Source organism: Alosa pseudoharengus, unplaced genomic scaffold (assembly GCF_046254945.1).
Source record: "Alosa pseudoharengus isolate Yale_2024_CS ecotype anadromous, Long Island Sound unplaced genomic scaffold, YU_APseudo_1.1 YU_APseudo_1.1_scf_13, whole genome shotgun sequence".
Classification (NCBI taxonomy): Eukaryota; Metazoa; Chordata; class Actinopteri; order Clupeiformes; family Clupeidae; genus Alosa; species Alosa pseudoharengus.
The window spans coordinates 39632682-39650665 of record NW_027468598.1 but is presented as its reverse complement, the minus strand read 5'-3'; the positions used below and the strand labels follow the sequence as shown (position 1 = coordinate 39650665).

At 40.0% G+C, this 17984-nt stretch overlaps 1 long non-coding RNA gene across 3 annotated transcripts; it reads right to left on the bottom strand.

Annotated features, from left to right (window-relative positions):
* Positions 1-11313: 11313 nt before the first annotated feature.
* LOC143121306 (uncharacterized) lies at positions 11314-17615 on the bottom strand. 3 transcript variants are annotated; one of them, XR_012986470.1, is made up of 7 exons: positions 17160-17615; positions 16739-16766; positions 16103-16211; positions 13586-13748; positions 13211-13403; positions 11878-11946; positions 11314-11383 (listed from the first exon to the last, which is right to left on the bottom strand). It is a non-coding gene; the product is annotated as an uncharacterized LOC143121306 (long non-coding RNA). The 3 variants fall into 3 exon arrangements; XR_012986469.1 differs by having other exon boundaries at positions 16739-17615; XR_012986471.1 differs by lacking the exon at positions 11878-11946 and having other exon boundaries at positions 16739-17615.
* Positions 17616-17984: the final 369 nt, after the last annotated feature.

The window sequence follows — 17984 nt, the reverse complement described above, 5'->3', positions numbered from 1 at the left end:
ACCCACCCCTTTGAAAAGGCACGGAATACACTCAGCTACTGCCAAACACTTAAAATTGAGGGACTGTAAAAACATCACTTGTGGGGACCATTTGAAAAAGTCCTACACACACAAAGTTGTGGGGACCAACTAAAGGCATCTCAAGCGGTCCTACACACACTTCACTTCAATAAAACAGATAGAATCAAACTGAGGTAGGATAAAACATCAGTTGTGGGGACCAATTGAAAAAGTCTTACACACACAAAGTTGTGGGGACCAACTAAAGGCATCTCAAGCGTGTTACACACACTTCACTTCAATAAAACAGTTAGAATCAAAGTGAGGTAGTATAAAACATCAGTTGTGGGGACCAATTGAAAAAGTCCTACACACACAAAGTTGTGGGGACCAACTAAAGGCATCTCAAGCGTGTTACACACACTTCACTTCAATAAAACAGTTAGAATCAAAGTGAGGTAGGATAAAACATCAGTTGTGGGGACCAATTGAAAAAGTCCTACACACACAAAGTTGTGGGGACCAACTAAAGGCATCTCAAGCGGTCCTACACACACTTCACTTCAATAAAACAGTTAGAATTAAAGTGAGGTAGGATAAAACATGAGTTGTGGGGACCAATTGAAAAAGTCCTACACACACAAAGTTGTGGGGACCAACTAAAGGCATCTCAAGCGGTCTTACACACACACTTCACTTCAATAAAACAGTTAGAATCAAAGTGAGGTAGGATAAAACATCAGTTGTGGGGACCAATTGAAAAAGTCCTACACACACAAAGTTGTGGGGACCAACTAAAGGCATCTCAAGCGGTCCTACACACACTTCACTTCAATAAAACAGTTAGAATCAAAGTGAGGTAGGATAAAACATCAGTTGTGGGGACCAATTGATAGAATTCAAAAAGCCCTGGCATACTCTCAGCTTCAATAGGATATATCAGTTGTTGGAATCAAGTGAAAGCAAAGACTACATATCTTGTAAGACAAAGGGGAAGAAATTGTATGCTATAAACTGTACCCAAAGGTTACGTTACTTAGGCTGGCTACGTAGTGCTAACAGACACATCATGATTATGTTACCTGAGTGGCACATGTTGGGAGGTCACTGGTAGAAGGCACATTTTCCAGGCTGCAAGTGGCATCCTCACCCTTGATAAGAAGAGAAAGACATGGGCACAAAGTGTTAACATGTACCCTATGAATAGACCGTCAGTCATAAAAACCTTCTAAACACCTTCACCTTGCACTTAGATTTGTATCTTTTTTTAAAACAGTGCATGTATGCTATAAACTGTACCCATTCCTAATGTTACTTAGGCTAGCAAAGTAGTGCTAACAGACATACAAGCAGCCTCTCTCATGAGATGACAAGAATGGTTACTTTCTGCCTGGCATTTTCTCTCTCCTAGTATGATGCAGTAAAAGTTGCATGTAATTCAAATTAGTGGCTAACTAGCTAGTTAGCAATAGTTTACATACAGCTCCAGGAGTTATGTTACAGTGAGCAGAACGGTAGCTGTACAAACTAGTTTCACATGAGGTGTAAGCACCAGCGCTATTACTGTGGCCCTAGCCTACCTAATGACTGTCAAATTCTACTTCACAATACTATTTCCACAACAGGCAAAGACTGATTATGTTACCTGAGTGGCACATGTTGGGAGGTCACTGGTAGAAGGCACATTTTCCAGGCTGCAAGTGGCATCCTCACCCTTGATAAGAAGAGAAAGACATGGGCACAAAGTATTAACATGTACCCTATGAATAGACCGTCAGTCATAACAACCTTCTAAACACTTTCACCTTGCACTTAAATTGCCATCTTTCATTACTTAATTTAACATGAGTTATAGGGACCGGGTGCAAGAAACCATGAAGGCCCTACACACAAACCTGACTTCAATATGATAATTAGAAGCAAGTTAAGAAAGGATAAAGCATTAGTTGTGGGGACTAAGTGAAAGAAATCTTAAAAAACCTACAAACCCTACACACAAACATACTCAACTTCAATAATGACAATGCATAGCAAGCTGAGGTAGAATAAATGATCAGTTGTGAAGACCATACAAAGGAATTTAAAGGTGTGGTTCAGGATTTTGGACTTAGGACCTTCATTTCCAAGTTAGCAAGTGTGATATTTATCAGTGGAGACCGTTTTAAACATATTTCATCCAGTCCTTCTAGTTGCAGAGTTCGCAGGTGCTAGGCTAGCGCAAGTCATCAGTATGTGTTAGCCTGCCACTAAAAACAGTCTTACCCACTCCACAGTACACCCGAGGCAAATAAATTATAACGCCAGACTATCGATGTAAATGTCTGTGTTGATAGTTTTATTTCTAACATTATTCTATCCTTGCATTTTAAGTGATCGCATTACATTTTGAGGGACTAGTTTCTAAGCAGCGGCAGAATTTTACTTGCTCTGGTTAGTAGTACTGCGCCGAAAAGTAAACAGAGAAGCGCACTCCAATAGGGACACCTAGTAGTAGCCTAGGTAATATCAGTCCGCCGCTGCTTATATGCCTACTACCAACTTCAGGGAACAAAGTAGAACTATTGCAATGCAATGCAAGGGTAATTTTATTTCTAACAGTATTCTATCAACACAGACATTTACATCGATAGTCTGGTGTTATAATTTATATGCCTCGGGTGCACTGTGGAGTGGGTAAGACAGTTTTTACTGGCAGGCTAACACATACTGTTGACTTGCAACTCTGCAACTAGAAGGACTGGATAAAACGTGCTGAAAACAGTCTCCACTGATAAATATCACACTTGCTAACTTGAAAATGAGGTTCTATGTCTAGAATCCTGACCCACCCCTTTGAAAAGGCACGGAATACACTCAGCTACTGCCAAACACTTAAAATTGAGGGACTGTAAAAACATCACTTGTGGGGACCATTTGAAAAAGTCCTACACACACAAAGTTGTGGGGACCAACTAAAGGCATCTCAAGCGGTCCTACACACACGTCACTTCAATAAAACAGATAGAATCAAACTGAGGTAGGATAAAACATCAGTTGTGGGGACCAATTGAAAAAGTCTTACACACACAAAGTTGTGGGGACCAACTAAAGGCATCTCAAGCGTGTTACACACACTTCACTTCAATAAAACAGTTAGAATCAAAGTGAGGTAGGATAAAACATCAGTTGTGGGGACCAATTGAAAAAGTCCTACACACACAAAGTTGTGGGGACCAACTAAAGGCATCTCAAGCGGTCCTACACACACTTCACTTCAATAAAACAGTTAGAATCAAAGTGAGGTAGGATAAAACATCAGTTGTGGGGACCAATTGATAGAATTCAAAAAGCCCTGGCATACTCTCAGCTTCAATAGGATATATCAGTTGTTGGAATCAAGTGAAAGCAAAGACTACATATCTTGTAAGACAAAGGGGAAGAAATTGTATGCTATAAACTGTACCCAAAGGTTACGTTACTTAGGCTGGCTACGTAGTGCTAACAGACACATCATGATTATGTTACCTGAGTGGCACATGTTGGGAGGTCACTGGTAGAAGGCACATTTTCCAGGCTGCAAGTGGCATCCTCACCCTTGATAAGAAGAGAAAGACATGGGCACAAAGTGTTAACATGTACCCTATGAATAGACCGTCAGTCATAACAACCTTCTAAACACCTTCACCTTGCACTTAGATTTGTATCTTTTTTTAAAACAGTGCATGTATGCTATAAACTGTACCCATTGCTAATGTTACTTAGGCTAGCAAAGTAGTGCTAACAGACATACAAGCAGCCTCTCTCATGAGATGACAAGAATGGTTACTTTCTGCCTGGCATTTTCTCTCTCCTAGTATGATGCAGTAAAAGTTGCATGTAATTCAAATTAGTGGCTAACTAGCTAGTTAGCAATAGTTTACATACAGCTCCAGGAGTTATGTTACAGTGAGCAGAACGGTAGCTGTACAAACTAGTTTCACATGAGGTGTAAGCACCAGCGCTATTACTGTGGCCCTAGCCTACCTAATGACTGTCAAATTCTACTTCACAATACTATTTCCACAACAGGCAAAGACTGATTATGTTACCTGAGTGGCACATGTTGGGAGGTCACTGGTAGAAGGCACATTTTCCAGGCTGCAAGTGGCATCCTCACCCTTGATAAGAAGAGAAAGACATGGGCACAAAGTGTTAACGTACCTTATAAATAGACCGTCAGTCATAACAACCTTCTAAACACTTTCACCTTGCACTTAAATTGCCATCTTTCATTACTTAATTTAACATGAGTTATAGGGACCGGGTGCAAGAAACCATGAAGGCCCTACACACAAACCTGACTTCAATATGATAATTAGAAGCAAGTTAAGAAAGGATAAAGCATTAGTTGTGGGGACTAAGTGAAAGAAATCTTAAAAAACCTACAAACCCTACACACAAACATACTCAACTTCAATAATGACAATGCATAGCAAGCTGAGGTAGAATAAATGATCAGTTGTGAAGACCATACAAAGGAATTTAAAGGTGTGGTTCAGGATTTTGGACTTAGGACCTTCATTTCCAAGTTAGCAAGTGTGATATTTATCAGTGGAGACCGTTTTAAACATATTTCATCCAGTCCTTCTAGTTGCAGAGTTCGCAGGTGCTAGGCTAGCGCAAGTCATCAGTATGTGTTAGCCTGCCACTAAAAACAGTCTTACCCACTCCACAGTACACCCGAGGCAAATAAATTATAACGCCAGACTATCGATGTAAATGTCTGTGTTGATAGTTTTATTTCTAACATTATTCTATCCTTGCATTTTAAGTGATCGCATTACATTTTGAGGGACTAGTTTCTAAGCAGCGGCAGAATTTTACTTGCTCTGGTTAGTAGTACTGCGCCGAAAAGTAAACAGAGAAGCGCACTCCAATAGGGACACCTAGTAGTAGCCTAGGTAATATCAGTCCGCCGCTGCTTATATGCCTACTACCAACTTCAGGGAACAAAGTAGAACTATTGCAATGCAATGCAAGGGTAATTTTATTTCTAACAGTATTCTATCAACACAGACATTTACATCGATAGTCTGGTGTTATAATTTATATGCCTCGGGTGCACTGTGGAGTGGGTAAGACAGTTTTTACTGGCAGGCTAACACATACTGTTGACTTGCAACTCTGCAACTAGAAGGACTGGATAAAACGTGCTGAAAACAGTCTCCACTGATAAATATCACACTTGCTAACTTGAAAATGAGGTTCTATGTCTAGAATCCTGACCCACCCCTTTGAAAAGGCACGGAATACACTCAGCTACTGCCAAACACTTAAAATTGAGGGACTGTAAAAACATCACTTGTGGGGACCATTTGAAAAAGTCCTACACACACAAAGTTGTGGGGACCAACTAAAGGCATCTCAAGCGGTCCTACACACACTTCACTTCAATAAAACAGATAGAATCAAACTGAGGTAGGATAAAACATCAGTTGTGGGGACCAATTGAAAAAGTCTTACACACACAAAGTTGTGGGGACCAACTAAAGGCATCTCAAGCGTGTTACACACACTTCACTTCAATAAAACAGTTAGAATCAAAGTGAGGTAGTATAAAACATCAGTTGTGGGGACCAATTGAAAAAGTCCTACACACACAAAGTTGTGGGGACCAACTAAAGGCATCTCAAGCGGTCTTACACACACACTTCACTTCAATAAAACAGTTAGAATCAAAGTGAGGTAGGATAAAACATCAGTTGTGGGGACCAATTGAAAAAGTCCTACACACACAAAGTTGTGGGGACCAACTAAAGGCATCTCAAGCGTGTTACACACACTTCACTTCAATAAAACAGTTAGAATCAAAGTGAGGTAGGATAAAACATCAGTTGTGGGGACCAATTGAAAAAGTCCTACACACACAAAGTTGTGGGGACCAACTAAAGGCATCTCAAGCGTGTTACACACACACTTCACTTCAATAAAACAGTTAGAATCAAAGTGAGGTAGGATAAAACATCAGTTGTGGGGACCAATTGAAAAAGTCCTACACACACAAAGTTGTGGGGACCAACTAAAGGCATCTCAAGTGGTCTTACACACACACTTCACTTCAATAAAACAGTTAGAATCAAAGTGAGGTAGGATAAAACATCAGTTGTGGGGACCAATTGAAAAAGTCCTACACACACAAAGTTGTGGGGACCAACTAAAGGCATCTCAAGCGGTCCTACACACACTTCACTTCAATAAAACAGTTAGAATCAAAGTGAGGTAAGATAAAACATCAGTTGTGGGGACCAATTGATAGAATTCAAAAAGCCCTGGCATACTCTCAGCTTCAATAGGATATATCAGTTGTTGGAATCAAGTGAACGCAAAGACTACATATCTTGTAAGACAAAGGGGAAGAAATTGTATGCTATAAACTGTACCCAAAGGTTACGTTACTTAGGCTGGCTACGTAGTGCTAACAGACACATCATGATTATGTTACCTGAGTGGCACATGTTGGGAGGTCACTGGTAGAAGGCACATTTTCCAGGCTGCAAGTGGCATCCTCACCCTTGATAAGAAGAGAAAGACATGGGCACAAAGTGTTAACATGTACCCTATGAATAGACCGTCAGTCATAACAACCTTCTAAACACCTTCACCTTGCACTTAGATTTGTATCTTTTTTTAAAACAGTGCATGTATGCTATAAACTGTACCCATTGCTAATGTTACTTAGGCTAGCAAAGTAGTGCTAACAGACATACAAGCAGCCTCTCTCATGAGATGACAAGAATGGTTACTTTCTGCCTGGCATTTTCTCTCTCCTAGTATGATGCAGTAAAAGTTGCATGTAATTCAAATTAATGGCTAACTAGCTAGTTAGCAATAGTTTACATACAGCTCCAGGAGTTATGTTACAGTGAGCAGAACGGTAGCTGTACAAACTAGTTTCACATGAGGTGTAAGCACCAGCGCTATTACTGTGGCCCTAGCCTACCTAATGACTGTCAAATTCTACTTCACAATACTATTTCCACAACAGGCAAAGACTGATTATGTTACCTGAGTGGCACATGTTGGGAGGTCACTGGTAGAAGGCACATTTTCCAGGCTGCAAGTGGCATCCTCACCCTTGATAAGAAGAGAAAGACATGGGCACAAAGTGTTAACGTACCTTATAAATAGACCGTCAGTCATAACAACCTTCTAAACACTTTCACCTTGCACTTAAATTGCCATCTTTCATTACTTAATTTAACATGAGTTATAGGGACCGGGTGCAAGAAACCATGAAGGCCCTACACACAAACCTGACTTCAATATGATAATTAGAAGCAAGTTAAGAAAGGATAAAGCATTAGTTGTGGGGACTAAGTGAAAGAAATCTTAAAAAACCTACAAACCCTACACACAAACATACTCAACTTCAATAATGACAATGCATAGCAAGCTGAGGTAGAATAAATGATCAGTTGTGAAGACCATACAAAGGAATTTAAAGGTGTGGTTCAGGATTTTGGACTTAGGACCTTCATTTCCAAGTTAGCAAGTGTGATATTTATCAGTGGAGACCGTTTTAAACATATTTCATCCAGTCCTTCTAGTTGCAGAGTTCGCAGGTGCTAGGCTAGCGCAAGTCATCAGTATGTGTTAGCCTGCCACTAAAAACAGTCTTACCCACTCCACAGTACACCCGAGCCAAATAAATTATAATGCCAGACTATCGATGTAAATGTCTGTGTTGATAGTTTTATTTCTAACATTATTCTATCCTTGCATTTTAAGTGATCGCATTACATTTTGAGGGACTAGTTTCTAAGCAGCGGCAGAATTTTACTTGCTCTGGTTAGTAGTACTGCGCCGAAAAGTAAACAGAGAAGCGCACTCCAATAGGGACACCTAGTAGTAGCCTAGGTAATATCAGTCCGCCGTTGCCGCTGCTTATATGCCTACTACCAACTTCAGGGAACAAAGTAGAACTATTGCAATGCAATGCAAGGGTAATTTTATTTCTAACAGTATTCTATCAACACAGACATTTACATCGATAGTCTGGTGTTATAATTTATATGCCTCGGGTGCACTGTGGAGTGGGTAAGACTGTTTTTACTGGCAGGCTAACACATACTGTTGACTTGCAACTCTGCAACTAGAAGGACTGGATAAAACGTGCTGAAAACAGTCTCCACTGATAAATATCACACTTGCTAACTTGAAAATGAGGTTCTATGTCTAGAATCCTGACCCACCCCTTTGAAAAGGCACGGAATACACTCAGCTACTGCCAAACACTTAAAATTGAGGGACTGTAAAAACATCACTTGTGGGGACCATTTGAAAAAGTCCTACACACACAAAGTTGTGGGGACCAACTAAAGGCATCTCAAGCGGTCCTACACACACTTCACTTCAATAAAACAGATAGAATCAAACTGAGGTAGGATAAAACATCAGTTGTGGGGACCAATTGAAAAAGTCCTACACACACAAAGTTGTGGGGACCAACTAAAGGTATCTCAAGCGTGTTACACACACTTCACTTCAATAAAACAGTTAGAATCAAAGTGAGGTAGGATAAAACATCAGTTGTGGGGACCAATTGAAAAAGTCCTACACACACAAAGTTGTGGGGACCAACTAAAGGTATCTCAAGCGTGTTACACACACTTCACTTCAATAAAACAGTTAGAATCAAAGTGAGGTAGGATAAAACATCAGTTGTGGGGACCAATTGATAGAATTCAAAAAGCCCTGGCATACTCTCAGCTTCAATAGGATATATCAGTTGTTGGAATCAAGTGAAAGCAAAGACTACATATCTTGTAAGACAAAGGGGAAGAAATTGTATGCTATAAACTGTACCCAAAGGTTACGTTACTTAGGCTGGCTACGTAGTGCTAACAGACACATCATGATTATGTTACCTGAGTGGCACATGTTGGGAGGTCACTGGTAGAAGGCACATTTTCCAGGCTGCAAGTGGCATCCTCACCCTTGATAAGAAGAGAAAGACATGGGCACAAAGTGTTAACATGTACCCTATGAATAGACCGTCAGTCATAACAACCTTCTAAACACCTTCACCTTGCACTTAGATTTGTATCTTTTTTTAAAACAGTGCATGTATGCTATAAACTGTACCCATTGCTAATGTTACTTAGGCTAGCAAAGTAGTGCTAACAGACATACAAGCAGCCTCTCTCATGAGATGACAAGAATGGTTACTTTCTGCCTGGCATTTTCTCTCTCCTAGTATGATGCAGTAAAAGTTGCATGTAATTCAAATTAGTGGCTAACTAGCTAGTTAGCAATAGTTTACATACAGCTCCAGGAGTTATGTTACAGTGAGCAGAACGGTAGCTGTACAAACTAGTTTCACATGAGGTGTAAGCACCAGCGCTATTACTGTGGCCCTAGCCTACCTAATGACTGTCGAATTCTACTTCACAATACTATTTCCACAACAGGCAAAGACTGATTATGTTACCTGAGTGGCACATGTTGGGAGGTCACTGGTAGAAGGCACATTTTCCAGGCTGCAAGTGGCATCCTCACCCTTGATAAGAAGAGAAAGACATGGGCACAAAGTGTTAACGTACCTTATAAATAGACTGTCAGTCATAACAACCTTCTAAACACTTTCACCTTGCACTTAAATTGCCATCTTTCATTACTTAATTTAACATGAGTTATAGGGACCAGGTGCAAGAAACCATGAAGGCCCTACACACAAACCTGACTTCAATATGATAATTAGAAGCAAGTTAAGAAAGGATAAAGCATTAGTTGTGGGGACTAAGTGAAAGAAATGTTAAAAAACCTACAAACCCTACACACAAACATACTCAACTTCAATAATGACAATGCATAGCAAGCTGAGGTATAATAAATGATCAGTTGTGAAGACCATACAAATGAATTTAAAGGTGTGGTTCAGGATTTTGGACTTAGGACCTTCATTTCCAAGTTAGCAAGTGTGATATTTATCAGTGGAGACCGTTTTAAACATATTTCATCCAGTCCTTCTAGTTGCAGAGTTCGCAGGTGCTAGGCTAGCGCAAGTCATCAGTATGTGTTAGCCTGCCACTAAAAACAGTCTAACCCACTCCACAGTACACCCGAGGCAAATAAATTATAACGCCAGACTATCGATGTAAATGTCTGTGTTGATAGTTTTATTTCTAACATTATTCTATCCTTGCATTTTAAGTGATCGCATTACATTTTGAGGGACTAGTTTCTAAGCAGCGGCAGAATTTTACTTGCTCTGGTTAGTAGTACTGCGCCGAAAAGTAAACAGAGAAGCGCACTCCAATCGGGACACCTAGTAGTAGCCTAGGTAATATCAGTCCACCGCTGCCGCTGCTTATATGCCTACTACCAACTTCAGGGAACAAAGTAGAACTATTGCAATGCAATGCAAGGATAATTTTATTTCTAACAGTATTCTATCAACACAGACATTTACATCGATAGTCTGGTGTTATAATTTATATGCCTCGGGTGCACTGTGGAGTGGGTAAGACTGTTTTTACTGGCAGGCTAACACATACTGTTGACTTGCAACTCTGCCACTAGAAGGACTGGATAAAACGTGCTGAAAACAGTCTCCACTGATAAATATCACACTTGCTAACTTGAAAATGAGGTTCTATGTCTAGAATCCTGACCCACCCCTTTGAAAAGGCACGGAATACACTCAGCTACTGCCAAACACTTAAAATTGAGGGACTGTAAAAACATCACTTGTGGGGACCATTTGAAAAAGTCCTACACACACAAAGTTGTGGGGACCAACTAAAGGCATCTCAAGCGGTCCTACACACACTTCACTTCAATAAAACAGTTAGAATCAAATTGAGGTAGGATAAAACATGAGTTGTGGGGACCAATTGAAAAAGTCCTACACACACAAAGTTGTGGGGACCAACTAAAGGCATCTCAAGCGGTCTTACACACACACTTCACTTCAATAAAACAGTTAGAATCAAAGTGAGGTAGGATAAAACATCAGTTGTGGGGACCAATTGAAAAAGTCCTACACACACAAAGTTGTGGGGACCAACTAAAGGCATCTCAAGCGGTCCTACACACACTTCACTTCAATAAAACAGTTAGAATCAAAGTGAGGTAGGATAAAACATCAGTTGTGGGGACCAATTGATAGAATTCAAAAAGCCCTGGCATACTCTCAGCTTCAATAGGATATATCAGTTGTTGGAATCAAGTGAAAGCAAAGACTACATATCTTGTAAGACAAAGGGGAAGAAATTGTATGCTATAAACTGTACCCAAAGGTTACGTTACTTAGGCTGGCTACGTAGTGCTAACAGACACATCATGATTATGTTACCTGAGTGGCACATGTTGGGAGGTCACTGGTAGAAGGCACATTTTCCAGGCTGCAAGTGGCATCCTCACCCTTGATAAGAAGAGAAAGACATGGGCACAAAGTTTTAACATGTACCCTATGAATAGACCGTCAGTCATAACAACCTTCTAAACACCTTCACCTTGCACTTAGATTTGTATCTTTTTTTAAAACAGTGCATGTATGCTATAAACTGTACCCATTGCTAATGTTACTTAGGCTAGCAAAGTAGTGCTAACAGACATACAAGCAGCCTCTCTCATGAGATGACAAGAATGGTTACTTTCTGCCTGGCATTTTCTCTCTCCTAGTATGATGCAGTAAAAGTTGCATGTAATTCAAATTAGTGGCTAACTAGCTAGTTAGCAATAGTTTACATACAGCTCCAGGAGTTATGTTACAGTGAGCAGAACGATAGCTGTACAAACTAGTTTCACATGAGGTGTAAGCACCCGCGCTATTACTGTGGCCCTAGCCTACCTAATGACTGTCAAATTCTACTTCACAATACTATTTCCACAACAGGCAAAGACTGATTATGTTACCTGAGTGGCAGATGTTGGGAGGTCACTGGTAGAAGGCACATTTTCCAGGCTGCAAGTGGCATCCTCACTCTTGATAAGAAGAGAAAGACATGGGCACAAAGTGTTAACGTGTACCTTATAAATAGACCGTCAGTCATAACAACCTTCTAAACACTTTCACCTTGCACTTAAATTGCCATCTTTCATTACTTAATTTAACATGAGTTATAGGGACCGGGTGCAAGAAACCATGAAGGCCCTACACACAAACCTGACTTCAATATGATAATTAGAAGCAAGTTAAGAAAGGATAAAGCATTAGTTGTGGGGACTAAGTGAAAGAAATGTTAAAAAACCTACAAACCCTACACACAAACATACTCAACTTCAATAATGACAATGTATAGCAAGCTGAGGTAGAATATTTCTAGTTGCAGAGTTCGCAGGTGCTAGGCTAGCGCAGGTGATCAGTATGTGTTAGCCTGCCACTAAAAACAGTCTTACCCACTCCACAGTACACCCGAGGCAAATAAATTATAACGCCAGACTATCGATGTAAATGTCTGTGTTCAATAAGCTTAACTATAGCCTTAACTCAAAACAGTTGTTAGGCATATATCATTCTGATCTGTAGAAATGTCACATGCAGCCATGCCTACATTCTGCTTACTGCACATTAATTTTAGGCTAATATATTATGATATTCAGTATTCAGGAATGATGTTTTACCCTATCATTCTATTGTTAAAGCAGTCATACCTGCAGGCATGTAATTGGGCTACAGGTTTTCTACAGGAATGGCATGTTGCATAAACTTGCGACGTGTGCCGAATACAGAGTTGTTAGTGAAAACTTTGGCGTCAGCAAAACAACTGTGCACCGATGTGTGAATTCAATTTGTTTTATTCTACAGGAACAAGCAAGAGAGCACATTAAGTTGCCTAATGTTGGGGAAGTGCCAGAGATGGCTGAGATTCTCTGAAGGTTACATAACGCAATGCGAATAAACTGTTTCCATCAACTTTATTCGCATTATACCTTATGCGCATCGAGAGTGGATCCACCCCCCCTCTAGCAAATCAAATTTTGATGCGCATTCAAAATTTTGATGTGCATTTCATGTTGTTTCCATTCGAATAGATAAAATGTGCATTAGGAAGTTGGATGGAAGCACGCTAACTAAGAAAGGGATCACTCACAGGTTGGGACAGTGATTAATAAAACCATGCAAGCAAAGTACAGGTGTTTGTAAACTGAAAAGCAGTACACAGAAATTGAAGAAAGCTATTATTCTAATTTAAATCTAATAAAGTTATTATTTTAAACAGAAATTGCTAATGCTGCTAGATCTCACCTCATTTCTCCATGGCCAGTCTGTTCCGCCATAATTATAAGTGATCTCCTCTTCTTGGCAAATATCACGGAGGGCGAACAAACAGAGATGTGGTTTACCATCAACCTCAATTAACTTCATGCGGCAATTAGGAGTCTTATGGTCATCATTCACCAATCTCCCAAGACTGTTGTCTTCCAATGCTGCGTCAATGCTGGAAAATGCATTAAAATCAACAAGAGCAATTTTTTGAAGGAACACTCCAGGCTATTTTTGAGGAATAGGCTCATTTTCTAACTCCCTAAGAGTTTTACAGTTTTTTTTTTATCCAGTTAGTACATTTAGTAAGATCTTTGGAACTGGCAGTAGCACTTTACCTATTAGCCTAAAACTTACCACCACCATTTGCCTTTCCATTTAAAGTCAAACAAAAAGACACAGCAAGCTTTATGGTAGATTTTCCTCCTATGCTGAGCTTCTACTGCATCAATGATTACTCCTCTGTATTCAACCACGAAATCACCCTGCTGGAATGGTGCTAAGGTAAAGACACCACGGCCTGAAAAACAGAATGTGGGTCAGAAATGTACAAAAAATATATATGGCGATATGGCTAAAAATAATATTGCAATATTTTTAGTCTATTTGACAATATAGAATATATATCTCAATATTTTGACATTTTCTCAAAAGTGCTTCATGAATTCTCACTTTCACCCTATGTTTTAAATCATGCCAGTATGATAAATTAGGCTATGATAAATCATACCAGTCCAATCCCTGTAAATTATACCCGCATGAAAAAAATCTTGGTTATTCACAAGTGGTTTCTATTTTAAATTTGCATGTAAAAGCAGAGGTGAAAGTAGTTTTGAATTATTGCCAGTAGCCTACTAGTAAAGTTTCTCATAGGGAAAAGTGTGCATACAAAAAAATTCGACACATCTAAATAGGGTACATCAGTTGAGCCTATTTGCAGAGCATTCATCATGGCCTGTTATTTGGCTTGATCATTCTATATCTGCCTCAAAGCTAAGATCTCATAAATGTAATGTAAAATTCAATCTGGAGGGAAGCATAGACAAACATTTACCACAAGAAATGCATGTGTGGAAAGTGAGAAGTGTGCATTTGCGCTGTCATTTTCAAACAGTCAGATGTGCACATAGACAGTATCCCTTCTGCCTAAGGCACAGATATCGTTGTAACTTTAATTTGAAGATCCCTTGCTATTTGTGTTGCTTCCATCTATTAACCTAGCTCATTGTTGAACAACACTAGCCTATGCTACCGCTGCTTTTGAACTGAAAGTTAACTTTTTCACATCTACACCTAGATGTCATACCCTCATCCGAACTGTTCAGGATTGGTTGGTGAGAGTGTGATGTGCGTTGTTCACGTTGTTACTGAGAGGGAACCCTCAAGATCAGAAACTATAGGGGTCTAGATACTCTGTATAACTCATTATACTGAAAACAATACCAATAGTTTCTGATCTTGATATAAGATTAATAACACTTGGTTAGATTGTATTAGATAAGCAGCAGTTTTGCAGTATATTAATACTCAGTTATCGATGGCCTAAGCTAAAGTCCACAATCTCTTGAAACATAATCTTTGAATCAAGCCACCTTCACTCCATGTTTAAAAGTAACACTTCAAAGCACACGATCATACGCATTCTTTTCTAATCTTGAGCATGAACAAGCAAGAAATCGTGTCCTGACTTCAAATCTTACTCAAATTTCCACTAAATAAACGTAGCCACGAGCATAGCCTACTGTAGCCTCTACACAGGCATGACTGGTGTGATGTCTACAAGTGATTATATAGCCTACATCACGTCGCCAGCATTTACACATCTATGAAACAAACCTGCCGACGACCAAAGTGTTTGACAAAAAGTTTACAGCGTCTTCTTGAGAGCTCGTCTGTGCTACATACAGTGGCCACTTCATTCACGCCTTCAGTTATGCATGCAGCTGCGTGAAATGTATTGCAACATTGACGTACAACGTATGCCTTCACCTCATGTAAACGAGACAATGACTTTGTTAAAGCCGAATTTATCCACGGTTCAGTTTGAATTACTTGCTGTTAACACGTAAATTACTGTGACTTTTGCTCAGTATCCAAAAACAGCGCACAAGACTGACACATTAAGCATATTTCTTACCAATAGCGGGGACATGTTTTTTGCAGCATGTAGGCGAACTCTCAACAGGTGTAGCCTACATGAACAAGCAAGAAATTGCGTCCTGACTGCAAATCTTAGTCAAACCAGTAAATAAACATGTAGTCACGCGCATACACAGGCATGCATGATTACCTCTGGCTTGATGTGAATGTAATACCCGACATCACGTCGCCTTTACACATCAAACAAACATGCCAACGACCAAAGTGTTCGACAAAAGTTCACAGCGTCTTGTGAGCTTGTCTGTGCTATGCCTTCACCGCATGTGAACGAGACAATTTGTTAACGCCGAATTTATCCACGGTTGAGTCTTAATTACTGTTCACTGCAAATGACTGTGACCTTTGCTCAGTGTACACAAACAGCGCACAGGCTGACACATAAATTAAGCATATTCTTACCACTATCGAGCGGGGACATATGTTAAATGTTTGCAGCATGTCGGCGAACTCTCAACACTTGTACATGATAACACTCACTTTATACTGCAACCTACACAACTCAAAACCAGCGCAGAATTACTTGAACAAACAAATTGCTGTAGGCTAGTCTGTGAACTTGAATATGACACTGCCTGCCTGAAGCTAGTTTTTAAAATAGTGCCTTGTGGAGGAATAAGTAGATCTCAAGACACAACTGAACATCTTTTACAGAGTTCTGAGCTGTTAGCAAACATTTCTGTTTTCCTGCTGTTTCCAGTTTAAAATATAACATACCTTTTTTAGGGCTAATGAACTTAGCTTCCAGCATTTCAGTGTCTCTGCAATTACGTGCATGGTCACATGCTTCGCGCATGGGATTTCGTCTTCGTCGTAGCATGTTAATCTGTAAATGAAGACATTTATATTAAACGATTTGTATAGTGTCAGTTTACCACATTTGGACAGCAGAAGTTATTCCTTCAAGGGAAATGAACTGTTGCTAACTCAATGTGCACCAAATTCGTAATTGCTAGCACATTATGCTGGCTCACTTGGAAAGATGGCGACGTAAATTTTACAATTTACTTAGCCATCTTTGCATATGAGCTGCCTAGCATAATGTGCTAGCAACTACAAACGTGGTGTTAGTTTAACCAATATAACACCAGGTTTTGTGAAAGTATGTCTTAAGAGTAAGGCATAAAAACAAACACAATATTTACGTAGTCAAATTTAACAACAACCACAACTAGCATTTACCAACTGCTTTGAAACTGCCTACAGATAAAAAGAACTGACATCTACCGATGCTAGCCCACCATGCATTATGTAGCCTTTTGACTTCCCTCGCCCTCATTTGTTTTCTTAGTTCAAACATTTCGAGTTAATGTGTATAAACTGATACAATATGCTGTAGTAATAGGTATTTACCTTTTGTTGCTGCTGGCATGGTTGTCCTCTGAAGTTTGAGAAAATGACAATTAGTCAAATGAAGTCTGATAACATTACATTTTCTGAATGCAAAGTTATACTTAACTTACCTTATTTGTAATGTCAAAACTAGGTATGAGAAGTGTGATATCTACATGCACATAGAATACTATCAAGAACTTTATTCCAGCATTCATAACTCATTTTACCCATATTATACAAGTACATAATTAAAGAATTCACCATGCTACTCTCAATGATAGGGCAACCATCTTAACATGCAATTTAGCTATAAGCTAGGCTACTTGCTGCTACATGTGCTCCCCTTGACCCTGAACATTAACACTTACAGTAGTTAGGCATGCATTCCTATTTGACAATCTACAATTAACATTTACTCTCGCAATTTAATTAAACTTACTTTTTATCTGTGAAGTTGGATGATGTTCCATAAAATAGTAAAGATCTGTAGAAAAAATATCGCTGTTCCCAAAATGGTGGCTGCTTCTTCTTCTGCTTTTGGTTTTCTGGCGGTCTTTTGATGATGCGATCTACTCATTTGCATATTCTGATTTCTCGGATCTGATTGGTAGATGGCCATATGTGTGTGTGTGTGAGAGAGATATGCAGTTACAGTGTCTGGTCATGGGTTGGCGGTACTGAGCACCCCAAAACACACACAAAACACACATTTTCAAAATTTCATGACATATAGGCCAACCTAAAATTTTGTATCTAGGCAGTTGGCAATGTTGTTCTAGGCTCATCTAAAGGAAAAACATAATGGGGACCAAGTGTAAGTCCCCACCATTCCAGCGGTCCCCACCCCGTGACTACTTTGTCAGGTCGAAGTCCCCATCTTGTGATAAAGACGAACCCACACCCACACACAAAAGCGTTAGTACATCTGGCCCTGTGTGTGTGTGTGTGTACATCCGTCCCTGTGTGTGTGCGTGTGTGTGTACATCTGGCCCTGTGTGTGTGTGTGTGTGTACATCTGGCCCTGTGTGTGTGTGTGTGTGTGTGTGTGTACGTGTACGTGTACATCTGTCCCTGTGTGTGTGTGTGTGTGTGTGTGTGTGTGAACATCTGGCCCTGTGTGTGTGTGTGTGTGTACATCTGGCCCTGTGTGTGTGTGTGTGTGTGTGTACATCTGACCCTGTGTGTGTGTGTGTGTGTACATCTGGCCCTGTGTGTGTGTGTGTGTGTGTACATCTGGCCCTGTGTGTGTGTGTGTGTGTGTGTG